Source organism: Trichosurus vulpecula, chromosome 4 (assembly GCF_011100635.1).
Source record: "Trichosurus vulpecula isolate mTriVul1 chromosome 4, mTriVul1.pri, whole genome shotgun sequence".
NCBI classification, from domain to species: Eukaryota; Metazoa; Chordata; class Mammalia; order Diprotodontia; family Phalangeridae; genus Trichosurus; species Trichosurus vulpecula.
This window is the reverse complement of record NC_050576.1, coordinates 414,232,664-414,247,450: the sequence shown is the minus strand read 5'-3', so window position 1 is coordinate 414,247,450 and position 14,787 is coordinate 414,232,664.

Genomic DNA, 14,787 nt, shown 5'->3' with positions numbered 1-14,787 from the left:
ATCTTTTAGACAGTGGAGACAGTTACATGTGCTTTCTATCTTATGTATAATTCTTATTTTAGGAAATTTTGAGATGGTATAAGGATTGGAGAAACTTTATAATCCCTCTGTCTCATGGGTATCATCACTGAGAAGTTCTTTGGATTTTTCATTGTTGTGTATTACTCTTGTGTGGCTTAGAAGTAATTTCTCCTGGTGGTTTGTAGAATTTGCTTTTTGTTAATGAATTCTCTAATTTAATGATTAGTCATCTTAGAGAATCAGGTGCTTTTTTCCCCCTGTATTCATCAAGCCATTTATAGATTGATTCAATTGGTACTTTTAAAATTTCTGTTATTTTAAGCAAGTCTGCATTGAGACCTCCAAATTCTGACTTGTCTTTTGACCTATATTCATTCACAATTTCTTTTTAAAAATACTTTATTTTTTAAATATTTCTTAGTTTCATAGGGTTTTCACTGTGTTTTTTAAAAAAATTATGGGATTGTGTATTTCATGAGCACTTGATTCACTTTCCCTAGTCTGAAAATGTATTTAAGAAAGCTTATACTCTTTCTGATAACTTACTACTCATACTTCCTTGGGGTTTTAGTATCTCCCTTTTGATGGATATTATTATCTGAGTTTTGACTAAAGGTTACTTTTCTTTCCTTTTATTATGTTTGAGGTTTTAGACTTAAAAATTAAATACTTCTATTGCTAACTTTGATTCCTCCTCCATTGTTGGTGGATACATCCCTGAGCCTGGCTTGCAAAACTTTCTTAGCCTCTACATAATAGATAACATATTATTTTGCATAGGATCTTTTGCCTAAATACTCCTGGGTTAATGGAGGCAAAGTACTAACCTCAGATGGCCTTCAATTATTTTTCCTTCAGTCTAGATTAAACTACATATAGTAGCTCCCTGCCCTAATTTCTCACCTTACCTTCTTCCATTGTTTCTAAATGGATAGGCTGTTTCAGTGTCACTAAATTTTTATAGGGTTGTAACAGTGTTTGAATCAGTCTCTGGCCAGACCTCTGTAAGAACATAACCTAGTTTAGTATCCTCACCTTCCTACTCATATAGATAGTCATTGTCTTTGTCTTTTGCTTATTAAATGCAAAGGATAGGGTTTATTTGCAAAAGCTATGACATGAAAACAGAGACCCCAAGATGGGACTCAGTCTCAAGATCATTAATTTAAATTTTTCCTTATGTAGGAACATATAGGATGGCAAGAAGCAATGATAAGTTTAGATTATAAAGACTAGAATTGTCCAGTTTTAAGTCCTAAGAATTTTAAGCTGATCTTCTCTCTTCATTCCCCTATGAATTCAGCTATAATTCTTCAATATCCAGTGCATGCTTGTTTCTTTTGAAACATTGTAGAGGTGATGGAGTCTGGAGATAATGGTTAATCTGACATCTTGTTGGTCATAGCACCACAAAGCCTTGAACATTTTGCTTTTGTTATATGTTGAAAGTGTTAGTAGTTATATTAATAAGTTATTTTATGAGTATGCCAATCACTAATTTATTTATGATTTATTAGTGTTTCTCAATTGTTTATTAGGGGCCTATTATGTTCTATATTTTATGTAAAGCATATGAGATACAAGTGCAAAGAAGAAAATAATTCCTCTTCAATAGTAATTACATCAATAATAATATAATAGTTAAATAGTAATACCATGAAACAGAAGAGATGTCAAATCAGTGTCTGATTAATTGACAAATGAGTGACAAAGAGTTAAACAATTATCTCTGAAGGCTATACTTAGGAGCTCAGACTTGAACCAATTGTAGATTTGCATTTTTTTTTATTCAAAGAAAAGGAGAAAGGCATTCCAGAGGGCAGGAAGTAGATGTATAAATGCATGGAGGAAGAAATTTATGAGCAAATTTTGCTGGTGATGAATGAACCCTTACCACTTTCATAACAGTTTAAGAAGGTGCAATAAATGATAAAAATTCAAAGGTAGATTGAGGTTAAATTGTGAACAGTCATGAATTTCAAATTTAGACTTTAACGTTTTGGAAATTGGCATGCCAATAAAGGGTTTTAAGAAGTGGGAGATATCACCAAAATGTTCTATAGTTCAGGCAGAAAGATCATTTCAAGTCTGTTGCCAACTGAGTGGTTCAAATGGAATAGAACCAATCTTTAAACTAAATCCATTATGGACTTTTACCCAAGAATGGCCCTCATTTTCTTTCTTATTTTGAACTCTAGCTATCCCAACTAAAGTTCTATCTGATTGAAAACATAGCAAAGCAACAGAATACATTTCAATTTAAATGGCTATTGATTTTCAGACTTTGGAATATCTCAGCCAAATTGCAAATATATAAAAAGGATGTGGATCAACAACCTGGAATCAAGTGACATGCAAAAAAATCATATAGAACAAACCTCAGTTTCAGTGTGGCTTTTTAGAGTAAACAGTAATGCGCCTGAAGATCCAAGGCAGTATCCAATATAATCTTCCTTACAAAATTATACAAAATATATAAAATAAATGCAGGCCCTTGTAATTAGAAAATGAAATTTTAAAATAACACAGAAATAAATCACTTAATTCACTCACAGTTTGCACTCATTTTTAATCCTGATCTTCTTTTATACTTCTGGGGGAATTATAAAGTAATCCCCTTGATTACTCAGCTTAGTAGGAGAAGACACAGTTGATCCAAAAATAAAATCCAAATGTAAATACTTCTTGTAAATCAAACAGCTACATTTCCTAAACCTTCTAGAACACTCTCCATTAAATAGTGTTTTCCTTACCTGGTATTACCATCATATTCTGGTATACAACTTTTTGAGAGAAGCATACTTTTTTTTTGTCTTAAAGGGAAATATTGTGATTGAATGTATTGTAAAAAATGAAGTCCTAGAAGCATGGTTTAACAAAAAGTTATGGAATTAATGGTTCCTACTTTTACTAGTATAAAACAAGCTAAGCTTTAGTAACTTCTCCTCTCCCTTCCCCCCCCCCACAAACTCCCTAGTAAAAACTGCATAATTCAGTTCAATTTCTTTTTTGTTTTATTTTGATTTATTCTTATTGATTTCCTTAATAGTATTTTATTTTCCCCAATTATATCTAAAGATAGTTTTCAACATTCAATTTTGTAAAATTTTGATTTCCAAATTTTTCTCCCTCCATTCCTTCCCTCCCCCAACCCCAAAACATCAAGTGATTTGATATAGATTATAAATGTACAACCATGTTAATCATTTCCACATTAGTCATATTGTGAAAGAAGAATCAGAACAAAAGAGAAAAAAAACACAAGAAAGAAAACAAATGAAAATAGTAGGCTTTGATCTACATTCAGACTCCACTGTGCTTTCACTGGATGTAGTAAGAATTTTCCCTAACATGTCTTTTGGAATTGTCTTGGATCATCGTATTACTGAGAAGAGGTCTTTCTAACATAGTTAATCATTACACAATGTTGCTGTTCTTGCATACAGTGTTCTGGTTTCACTCAGTTCACTCAGTATCATTTGGTGTAAATCTTTCCAGGATTTTCTGAAATCTGCCTGCTTATCATTTTTATAGAACAATAGTATTCCATTACATTCATATACCATGACTTGTTAAGCTTTTCCCCAATTGATGGGCAACCCCTCAAATTCCATTTCTTTGTCACCACAAAAAATTGCCGCTTTAAATATTTTTTACTTGTGAGTCTTCTTTCCCTTTTTATGATCTCTTTAAGATACAGACCTAGAAGTGGTATTGCTGGGACAAAGGGTATGCAATTTTAGAGCCCTTTTGGCATAGTTACAAATTGCTCTCCAAAATTGTTGGGTTAGTCCACAACTCCACCAACAATGCAAATATTCTACTTTAAAAAAAAGATAATTTTCTTTTTTCTGTCATATTATCCAATCTGATAGGTGTAAGGTGGTACCTCATATTGTTTAAATTTATGTATCTCTAATTAATAGAGATTGAGAGTATTTTTATAGGACTATATATAGGCTTCATTTCTTCATCTGAAAACTGCCTCTTCATATCTGTTGACTACTTATCAACTGGAGAATGACTTGTATTCTTATAAATTTTACTCACTTTTATATATATTCTAGAAATGAGTCCTTTATCGGAGATACTGACTATAAAAATTGTTTCCCAGCTTTCTGTTTCCCTTCTTTTTTTTTTTTTAAATGCAATTTATTTATTTAACATATTTGGTTTTTAGCATTGATTTTCACAACAGTTTGAATTACAAATTTTCTCCCCATTTCTGCCCTCCCCCCCCACTCCAAGATGGCTTATATTCTGGTTGCCCTGTTCCCCAGTCAGCCCTCCCCTCTGTCACCCCCCTCCCCTCTCATCCCCTTTTCCCTTCCTTTCTTGTAGGGCAAGATAAATTTCTACGCCCCATTGCCTGTGTATCTTATTTTTTAGTTGCGTACAAAAACTTTTTTTGTTTTTGAACATCTGATTTTAAAACTTTGAGTTCCAAATTCCCTTCCCTCTTCCCTTCCCACCCACCCTCCCTAAGAAGTTGAGCAATTCAACCTAGGCCACACATGTATTATTATGTATAACCCTTCCACAATACTCATGTTGTGAAAGGCTAACTACATTTTGCTCCTTCCCAACCCATCCCGCTTTATTGAATTTTCTCCCTTGACCCTATCCCCTTTCCAAAGTGTTTGTTTTGATTACCTCCACCCCCATCTGCCCTCCACTCCATCATCCCCCCGCCTTTTATTTTATTTTTTTTTTTTATCTTCCTCCCTCTTCTTTCCTGTGGGGTAAGATACCCAACTGAGTATGTATGGTATTCCCCCTCAGGACAAATCTGATGAGAGCAAGGTTCACTCATTCCCCCCTCACCTGCCCTCTCCCCTCCTCCCATAGAACTGCTTCCTCTTGCCACCTTTATGCGAGATAATCCACCCCATTCTATCTCTCCCTATCTCCCTCTCAGTATGTTACTCTCTCATCCCTTAATTTCATTTTATTTCTTTTAGCTATCTTCCCTTCATCCTCAACTCACCCTGTGTCTGCTCTCTCTCTTTTACATATATATATATATACACATACATACACATACATACATATACACATAGATACATACATACATACACATTCACTTATATATATACATAAACATATATATATATATATATGCATATATATATACATATATGCATATTCCCTTCAACTACCCTAATACTGAGGTCTCATGAATCATACTCATCATCTTTCCATGTAGGAATGTAAACAAAACAGTTCAACTTTAGTAAGTCCCTTGCAATTTCCGTTTCTTGATTACCTTTTCATGCTTCTCTTGATTCTTGTGTTTGAAAGTCAAATTTTCTATTCAGTTCTGGTCTTTTCACTGAGAAAGCTTGAAAGTCCTCTATTTTATTGAAAATCCATATTTTGCCTTGGAACATGATACTCAGTTTTGCTGGGTAGGTGATTCTAGGTTTTAATCCTAGCTCCATTGACCTCCGGAATATCGCATTCCAAGCCCTTCGATCTCTTAATGTAGAAGCTGCCAGATCTTGGGTTATTCTGATTGGGTTTCCACAATACTCAAATTGTTTCTTTCTGGCTGCTTGCAGTATTTTCTCCTTGATCTGGGAGCTCTGGAATTTGGCAACAATATTCCTAGGAGATTTCTTTTTGGGATCTATTTGCAGAGGTGATCGATGGATTCTTTCAATTTCTATTTTGCCCTGTGGCTCTAGAATATCAGGGCAGTTCTCCTTGATAATTTCCTGAAAGATGGTATCTAGGCTCTTTTTTTGATCATGGCTTTCAGATAGTCCAATAATTTTTAAATTATCTCTCCTGGATCTATTTTCCAGGTCAGTGGTTTTTCCAAGGAGATATTTCACATTGTCTTCCATTTTTTCATTCCTCTGGTTCTGTTTTATAATATCCTGATTTCTCATAAAGTCACTAGCTTCCACTTGCTCCAATCTAATTTTTAAAGTAGTATTTTCTTCAGTGGTCTTTTGGACCTCCTTTTCCACTTGGCTAATTCTGCCTTTCAAGGAATTCTTCTCCTCATTGGCTTTTTGGAGCTCTTTTGCCATTTGAGTTAGTCTATTTTTTAAGGTGTTGTTTTCTTCAGTGTATTTTTCAGTATTTTTTTGGGTCTCCTTTAGCAAGTCATTGACTTGTTTTTCATGGTTTTCTCTCATCCTTCTTATTTCTCTTCCCAATTTTTCCTCTACTTCTCTAACTTGCTTTTCCAAATACTTTTTGAGTTCTTCTATGGTCTGGGGCCAGTTCATGTTTTTCTTGGAGGCTTTGGTTGTAGGCTCTATGACTTTGTTGTCTTCTTTAGGCTGTATGTTTTGGTCTTCTTTGTCACCAAAGAAAGAATCCAAAGTCTGAGACTGAATCTGGGTGCGTTTTCGCTGCCTGGCCATATTCCCAACCAACTAACTTGACCCTTGAGTTTTTCAGTGGGGTATGACTGCTTGTAGATTACAGAGTTCTATGTTCTACGTTTGGGGGGGAGGTGCCAGCTCTGTCAGAGCCGCACTCCTCCTTCCCCAAGGACCCCAGTCCAGACTGGGCTCAGATCTTCGGCAGGCTGTGCACCCCTGCTGTGATCCGCCACTTAATTCCTCCCACCAGGTGGGCCTGGAGCTGGAAGTAACAACAGCTGTAGCTGCCCCACCTCCGCTGCCCCCGGGGCTGGAAGCCGAACCGCGAACTCCTTCCACTCCCGCAGCTTTTCCCACTAACCTTCTCCGCAGTCTTTGGTGTTTGTGGGTCGAGGGGTCTGGTAACTGCCGCAGCTCACATATTCAGGGCGCTAGGGCCCCCTGCGTCCGGCTTCTGGTCTGGATCGTCCACGCCGCTCAGGCTGGGCTCTGCTCCACTCCGTTCCCAGCTCCCAGCTCCCAACTCCCAGCTCCGTGTGGAATAGAGCTCACCCAGAGACCATCCGGGCTGTCCTGGGCTGGAGCCCTGCTTCCCTCTGCTGTTCTGTGGGTTCTGCCGTTCTAGAATTGGTTCAGAGCCATTTTTATAGGTTTTTGGAGGGACTCTGGTACGGAGCTCACTCTAGTCCGTGCTTACCAGCCGCCATCTTGGCTCCGCCCCTCTGTTTCCCTTCTAATCTTAATTGAATTGTCTTTCTATAAAAACTCTTTTTAATTGAGTGTCATCACAGTTATCCATTTTGCATGTCATAATGTTCTCTATTTCTTCTTTGATCATAGATTCTTCCCTTCTCCATAGATATGACAGATAAACTATTACTTGCTCTCTTAAAATGATTATGGTATCACACTTTATGTCTACATCATGGACCCATTTTGACCTAATCTTTATATACACCATAAGATGCTGGTCTATGACTTGTTCTTTCTATATTATTTTCTATTTTTCAGAGCAGTTTTTTTATCAAATAGTGAATTATTATCCAAGAAACAAGTGTTTGGATTTATCAAAGAGTAGATTTCAATAGTCATTGAATACTGTGTCTTGTGTACCTAACCTATTCCACTGATCTACCACTTTACTTATTAGGCAGTACCAAATTGTTTTGATGGTTACTGCCTTATAATACACTTTGAGATCTAGTACAGACAGGCAACCTTCCCATGGATACATTTTCTTTAATTCCCTTGGTATTCTTGACCTTTTGTTCTTCCAGATGAATTCTGTTATTTTCTCTAGGTCTATAAAATGATTTTAATAGTTTTTTATTCTGGTAAATAGGTAAATTAATTTAGGGAGAGTTGTCCTTTTTTTATACAACATTGGCTTACTGATGAGCAATTTATAATTTTCCAGTTGTTTAAATCTGATTTTGTAATATATGGAAATGCCAATGACTTATGTGGGTTTATTTTATATCCTGCAACTTTGCTAAAGTTTTTAATTATTTCAATTTTTTTAGTTGGTTCTCTAGGATTTTCTAAGCATGCCATCATATCATCTAGGAAGAGTGATATTTTTGTTTTTTCATTGCCTATACTAACTCCTTTTTACTTTAATTTACTTCTTTATTCTCCTTATTGATAAAGCTAACATTTCTAGTTCAATATTGAATAAGTGTTGATAATAGAAACCCTTGTATGCAGCTATTACATATAATGCTTGCTTATGATTAGATTAAGGAAAACCCCATTTATTTATATGCTGTCTAGTGTTTTTAATAGGAATGGACATTGCACTTAGTCAAAAGCTTGTTCTGCATTTATTGAGATAATTATATGATTTCTGTTAATTTTCATTTTTTATGTGGTGAATTATGCTGATATTTTTTTCTAATATTGAACCAGCCCTGCATTCCAGGAATAAATCCTGCATGGTCATGGTGTATTATACTTATGGTAACTCAGTATAATCTCTTTCTTAGCATTTTATTTTAAAAAAAATTGCATCAATATTCATTAGAGAAATTGGTATAATTTTCTTTCTCCTGTTTGGCTCTTCCTGGTCTAGGTATAAGCACCCTATTTTTATCATAAAAATAATTTGTTAGGAGTCCTTATGTGCCTATTTTTTCCATAGAGTTTGTATAGTCTTTGGAATTAATTGTTCTTTAAGTGTTTGGCTGAATACATTTGTAAATCTGTCTGGCCTTGGTTGTTTTTTGATAGTGAGTTCACTGATGCCTTGTTCAATTTCTTTTTTTTTTTCTGAAATTGGGTTAAGTACTTTATTTCTTCTTCTACTATTCTGCGCAACTTATACTTTTGTAAATATCCATCAGTTTCATTCAGGTTGTCAGATTTTACTTAGTTTGTCATATAAGTGGGTTGATAGTGAATTCACCTTCATTTTTGATACTGAAAATTTGGTTTTCTTCTTTCTTCTTTTTACTTAAAATTACCAAAGATTAATCTAATTTAAAAGTATTTTTCATAAAACCACATTTAATTTTCTTAATTTCAACTTTTAATCTCTCCTTTGTTTTTACAATTTCTTATTTGGTATTTAATGGGGGATTTTAATTTGTTCTTTTTCCAGCTTTTTTTTTTTGCATGGCCAATTCACTGTTCTCCTCTTTCCCTATTTTCTTCACGTAAGCATTGAGAGATACAAAATTTCCCCTAAAACCTGCTTTGGCTGCATCCTGTAAGTTTTGGTATTTTGTCTCATTGTCATCATTCTCTTGGATGCAGTTATGATTGTTTCTGTGATTTGTTTTGCAATATATCTCTCAACGGATCTAATTAAAAGTGATGAGGAAGGAAACTGCATGTTGCTAAAGGGTACCATAAATGTACCAAGCATGTACGAAAGGTACCAATGATGTAATGTCAATAGTAAATATATGTTCACCAAGTAATATAGCATCCATATTCTCAGCAGAAAAGTTAAGTCACAGAAAGAGATAGAAAACTATACTAGTCAGGGATCTCAACCTCCATATTTCAGAACTATATAAATCTAACCACAAAATAAACAAAAAAAAGAAGTTAAGGAGGTGAAAAGAAAATTAGAAAAGATAGATATTGTAGATTTCTGGAGGAAATTGAATGAGGACAAAAAATATACGTTTTCTCTCTGGTACATGGCACCTACACAAAAATTTACCATGTACTAGGGCATAAAAACCTCACAATCCAATGTATAAAGGAAGGAGCATTAAAAATATCAGTTCAGCTCATGATGCAATAAAATTACATGTAATAAAGGTCCAAGGAAAGATGCATCACATCAAAGTCAACTTATACCTACCCTGTCTGTGTATACATTTTCCAAGAGCCACAATAAAGTTAAGTTTCTCAAGAGTTACAAGTATTACCTTCCTGTATAGGAATGAAAACTGTTTAGCCTTATCTCTTGAGTCCTGTATTTGAAGATCAAAATTTCTATTCAACCCTGGTTTTTCCACAGGAATGAAAGAAAGTCCCCTATTTCATTGAGTATCCATGTTTTCTCCTGAATGATTATGTTCAATTTTTCTGGATAGTTGATTCTTTGTTATTATCCAAGATCCTTTGCCTTCCAGAATATCATATGCCATTTTTACAATCCTTCTTGACTTCTTTCAAGAAGGGTTAGCTGCTAGGTTCTGAGTAATCCTTTTTGTGGTTCCATGATATTCAAATTGTTTATTTTGGATTTTCTTTATTGTAATATTTTCTTTTTCCCTGACCTGATAATTCTGTAATTTTACTACAATATTCTTTGGGGTTTTCATTTTGGGATTTCTTTCAGGAGGTGATTGGTGGATTCTTTCATTGTCGACTTTGCTCTCTGTCTCTAGACAAGGCAGTTTTCCTTGATTATTTCTTGAAAGATTCTCTCCAAGCTCTTTTCTTAAATGACTTTCAGGTAGACTAATAATTCTTAAATTATCCTTCCTGGATCTATTTTCCACATCAGTAGTTTTTCCAATGAGAATTTATACATTTTATTCAATTTTTTCACTCTTTTGATTTTGTTTCACTGCTTCTTGATATCTCATTGGGTTATTAGCTTCCTGTTGCCCAATTACAATTTTTTAAGGAATTATTTTCTTCAGTTAGCTTTGTACCTGCTTTTCCAGTTGGCCAATTCTACTTTTTTTTCAGTGTTTCCTTCAATTAGTTTTTGTCCTTTTTTCCAATCAGTTGCCTTTCTCATGCCTCACATTTCTTTTCTCGATTTTCTTCTACCTCTCTTATTTTACTTTTACAATCTTTCTTGAATCCTTAAAAGTTTTTTTTTTGTGCTTGAGACCAATTCATATTCCCCTGTGAGATTTCAGATGTAAGTATATTGACAATGATTTCTCTTCTGAGTTTGTGTTTTGATCTTCTCTGTAACCATAGAAACTCTCTGTGGTCAAGGATCATTTTTGTTCCTTGCTTTTGTTTTTTTGTTGTGATTGTTTTCTTTTGTTTTTCAGCATTTTCTGGATTTTAAGGTTTAGCTTTCCCATTGGAAGAAAGGGGATACTACCCCAATCTTCTTGCACTTGGAGCCAGAGACCTAGTCACTAGCTTTTTGTCTTGGCACCTCAGCTTGAGGGAGTAGAGTTCTGGAAGCTTGCCTAGTGCTGAGCTGGGGCCATAGTGGCAGTGTTTGGCCTGTGCTGAGGCAGGTGGGATTTTTCTCCATTTCCCTGGGGTACTCTGAATCATATTGCAGTCTGGCTACTGGAGTGTGCCTGCCCACCTGGTGCGGGGCTGAAGCAAGAGGTAATTTTCTTAGCTGGAATCTGACAGTTCCCCTGGCTGTGCTTAGACACATGGGGGCTCCTGGTATTGGCATTTGCCTGCTACTCTACCCTGGGGTTCATGATGTCCCACTTGTTTGCTGAGGTAGGGCTTGCTGCTGGATTGCTGGAATGCTTCCGATCCTCCAGTGCTCTCCCCTTTTACCTGAGTGATATGGACCTTTTCTGCCAATCCTCCAAGTCTCCTAGACAAAAGGTCTGCTCCCCTCTGTCTTTCTGATGGCTCTGCTGTTCTGGGCTCTCTTCTGGTGAGCCATTTTATGATTGTTTGGTTGTTAAGAGGTCAATGTGGGAGAGAGGTTACAATTTACTGTTTACTCTGTCATATTGACTCCCAGAAATTCTGAAAGTGTTAAAGTATGTCTAACAAACCCATTAGAAAATGAAAAACAAACCTATAGCAGAATTGGAATTTCTTGTTGCCTTGTCCCACTGCTGAATAGTGTATTGTGATCAATATGGGCTCTTAGCACTTATTCAACCAAGTACCCTTGAAGAGTTTGGCCTTTGTTTACTTGATTAAATTAGTATCTTCTATGACCTCCTTGCCTCAAGGGTAAGCCTAATTTACATGGGTTTGAGTGATTTTTGTGACATCAGAGGCTTTTAGACCACGTGGGTTTAAGTCTCATTTGTGTGACAATTTTTGACCCTAACCAAGATATATAAAACCAGCGGTTGGCTTTCTTTTGGGGGGGGGGTCTGAGCCACAGCAGGAGTGGTGTGTGACTCTAGGCAAGCCATTGTTATGAGCTCCCTGGCTTTGAGGAAAACCCCAATGTTTGTACTTTGTTAAACTCTGGTAACTGTGCACTGAGATTTCAATCAGACAAGGCCTGTCTATTGATGTTTGTAATTTGTTTGTATTTGTTCTGGAGTCCAGGGTGCTGGCTTTTCCCCCTGAACTAAGGGAATGATATTTGTGTGCTGGATTAAAGTAAGATTGTTAACCCCTTAACTTTGCTTTCCTTAGTAAAGCAGATCAAAAGAACCCGGGCTTGCAATGTTCTGTGTGCTGGTTGTTGTTGGTTTTACACAGCCACAGTAGCTGTTAGCCAGATTGTTGAAACAAATAGGTATACACACACACACACACACACACAATGTTGAATGTGGAAAAACGCAGACAAGCATAGAAGATGTGAGATCATTTTCTACTAAAATCTGCTAGATTACTAAATGACATCTCAAGATAAATGGAAGAAGCCCTATCACTTGAGTATTTTAAGCTGTACTACAGAAAACATTTAGGAATATATGTCCTTGAAAAATCCAAATTGAACTAGATAGAAGCAAGCTGACCTAGTAGGTATTTCCATATCTAACTTCTATTATTCTATGATTTTGTGGATAGAAATAAAAAGTATTGAAGTCAGAAGTGTAGTTGTAGACAGCAGTGGAATATTTGTATAGTTTTATAATTGTGAGCAGAAATGTCAGATACAAGACGGTAGAGCACAGTGCTGCAAGAAGAACATGCTGGAATTTACAAATGGATTACTGTTAATGTATTGGTTCAGACTTCCTGGACTGGAGGCTTATTCATTCAGCTTAATGTAGGACTGCCTCAAAATAAGAAGTTGTTGAAATTCATATTTGGCATTTTAGCTAAACCTATATTTTGTCTTAAAACTGAACTTAAATAAATTTTAAGTTGCTTAAAAGCAACATTTTTGAATAATAAATGTTTATTGTCCCCTGTCATTTTAATGCATGTCCAAATCAAGTAATATTTTTTTAAATATAAAAAAATCTTCATAGGAGAGTTCTTATACTTTATAGTGTTAAAAATCAAGTAGTATGAAATGGTTTGAGTTATACAAATGTCTTGAAGGAATGCTGTGTCCCTAAAAGAAGCATGATATCTTGCATGTTTACTTCAAACTGTCCTAAAAATGGGCTTATACAGCTGTGCAAAATTTACTTATCAGGAAAAAAAAATGTCTTCTGGGTTTACTCCCAGATGCTTCATTGTACTATTCCTAACATACTTGTCACTTCCTTTATCCTAAAGAGAGAATGATTTGAAAAAGAGGTATTACCCTAAAGAAAAGAAAGGCATTATTCAAAAAAAGCATATTGTAACAAAAATGTGGCCAGCAGCTGCTGTAGGGTTGTAAGATCCAACCAGACCAGCAAAAAGAGCTGCTAGCACAGGTTATTTGATCTGCTTTTCTAAGGAAAGCAACTTTAAGGGGTTAACAAACTCACTTTAATCACATAACTCACTTAGTTCGGGAGAAAAAGCCAGAACCCTGAACTTTAGAGCAAATACAAATAGAACTTACAAACATACAATATATAAACAGAGCAAATAAATACAAATCAGCAGACAGGCTTCTAGCTTTCTGTCCAACATCTCAGTACATAATTACCAAAAAGAGAAGCACCAACATTTGGGTTTCTACAAATGCCGGGGACATCCAGAAGCTACACAGATTCTCCACACCAACGCTTTTCCAGTGAGTTAGAGCCCCAAACAAAATGCTAATCTCTGAATTTATATGCTTTGGTCATGATCTCAGGTCATCACAACCATAAGACTCAAACCCACATGACCTAAAAGCTTCTTCATGTTCAAAGGGCATCACAAGCATGCAACTCAAACCCATGTAAATTAGGTTTTCCCTTGAGGTAAGCAGGTCATGAAATATTTCATATTTAATCAAAAAACAAGGACCAGACTCATCAAAGGCACTTGATTATCTAAGTGCTCCAAAAGAGAAAACAGTGTAAAAAAAAATTAACACCTTGCTTAACGTTACACATATTTTAAACATTATTTATTTTTAAGGCTTAGAACCATCACATATTTGTCTGTATTTCAAATTATTTATGCTCCATGTAAAAATCCTATGAGAGGTAAATGATTGTCATATAATTTTTGTACTTTTTGATTAATTGATAGGGTGGTAATTCAGTAATTAATCATTTTAAAACTTTAAAATTAATAAAGTTGATTAAAAAAAGTTGAAATTTTTATTTCTTAGTGAGAAGTAAAATTGATGTATTATTTTGAAATAAAAATATTCTATGAATAAAAGTCATGTGTTATATTTTATTTTTTAAAATGTTTAAATGTTTTATCAGAATTTGAAATTTTTACTTTAATTTTTGTTTTTAAATATAAGTAGGAAAATAATCAGCAAAAAATTAGTTATCTGGAAGAGAAAATAACATGACATAAAAGTTCCCTGTTTTTGCCCCTATTTGTATCCCAAATGCTTAACATATTGCCAGGAACATAGGAAAGCAATTAATAATTACTTATTGATTAATTGATGGCGGCTTAACTTTTTTTTTTCCATAACTGGGACATGATTCTCCTCATGAGAGACAGTTTTCTGGGGGCTTCTGGCAATGATAGAGACATGAAAGCTTACAAACAATCTTAGTTTCCTCTTGGGGAACCTAAGAAATGATGGTAAACAATGCCAGGTAAATTAAGCAGGGAATCCAGAATAGAAGACATTAGAGCCTTAAAGAAGAATAGCAGAAATATGACAATACGCTGAAGCCTATGCCAGAACAAAGAAACAGATTGCTGCAGATAGATGCTGGGAATAGGGGCATCCAGGAGATTGTCTTCTGGAGTCTTACAAAATGGGAACTGGAATCAAGTCTATAGT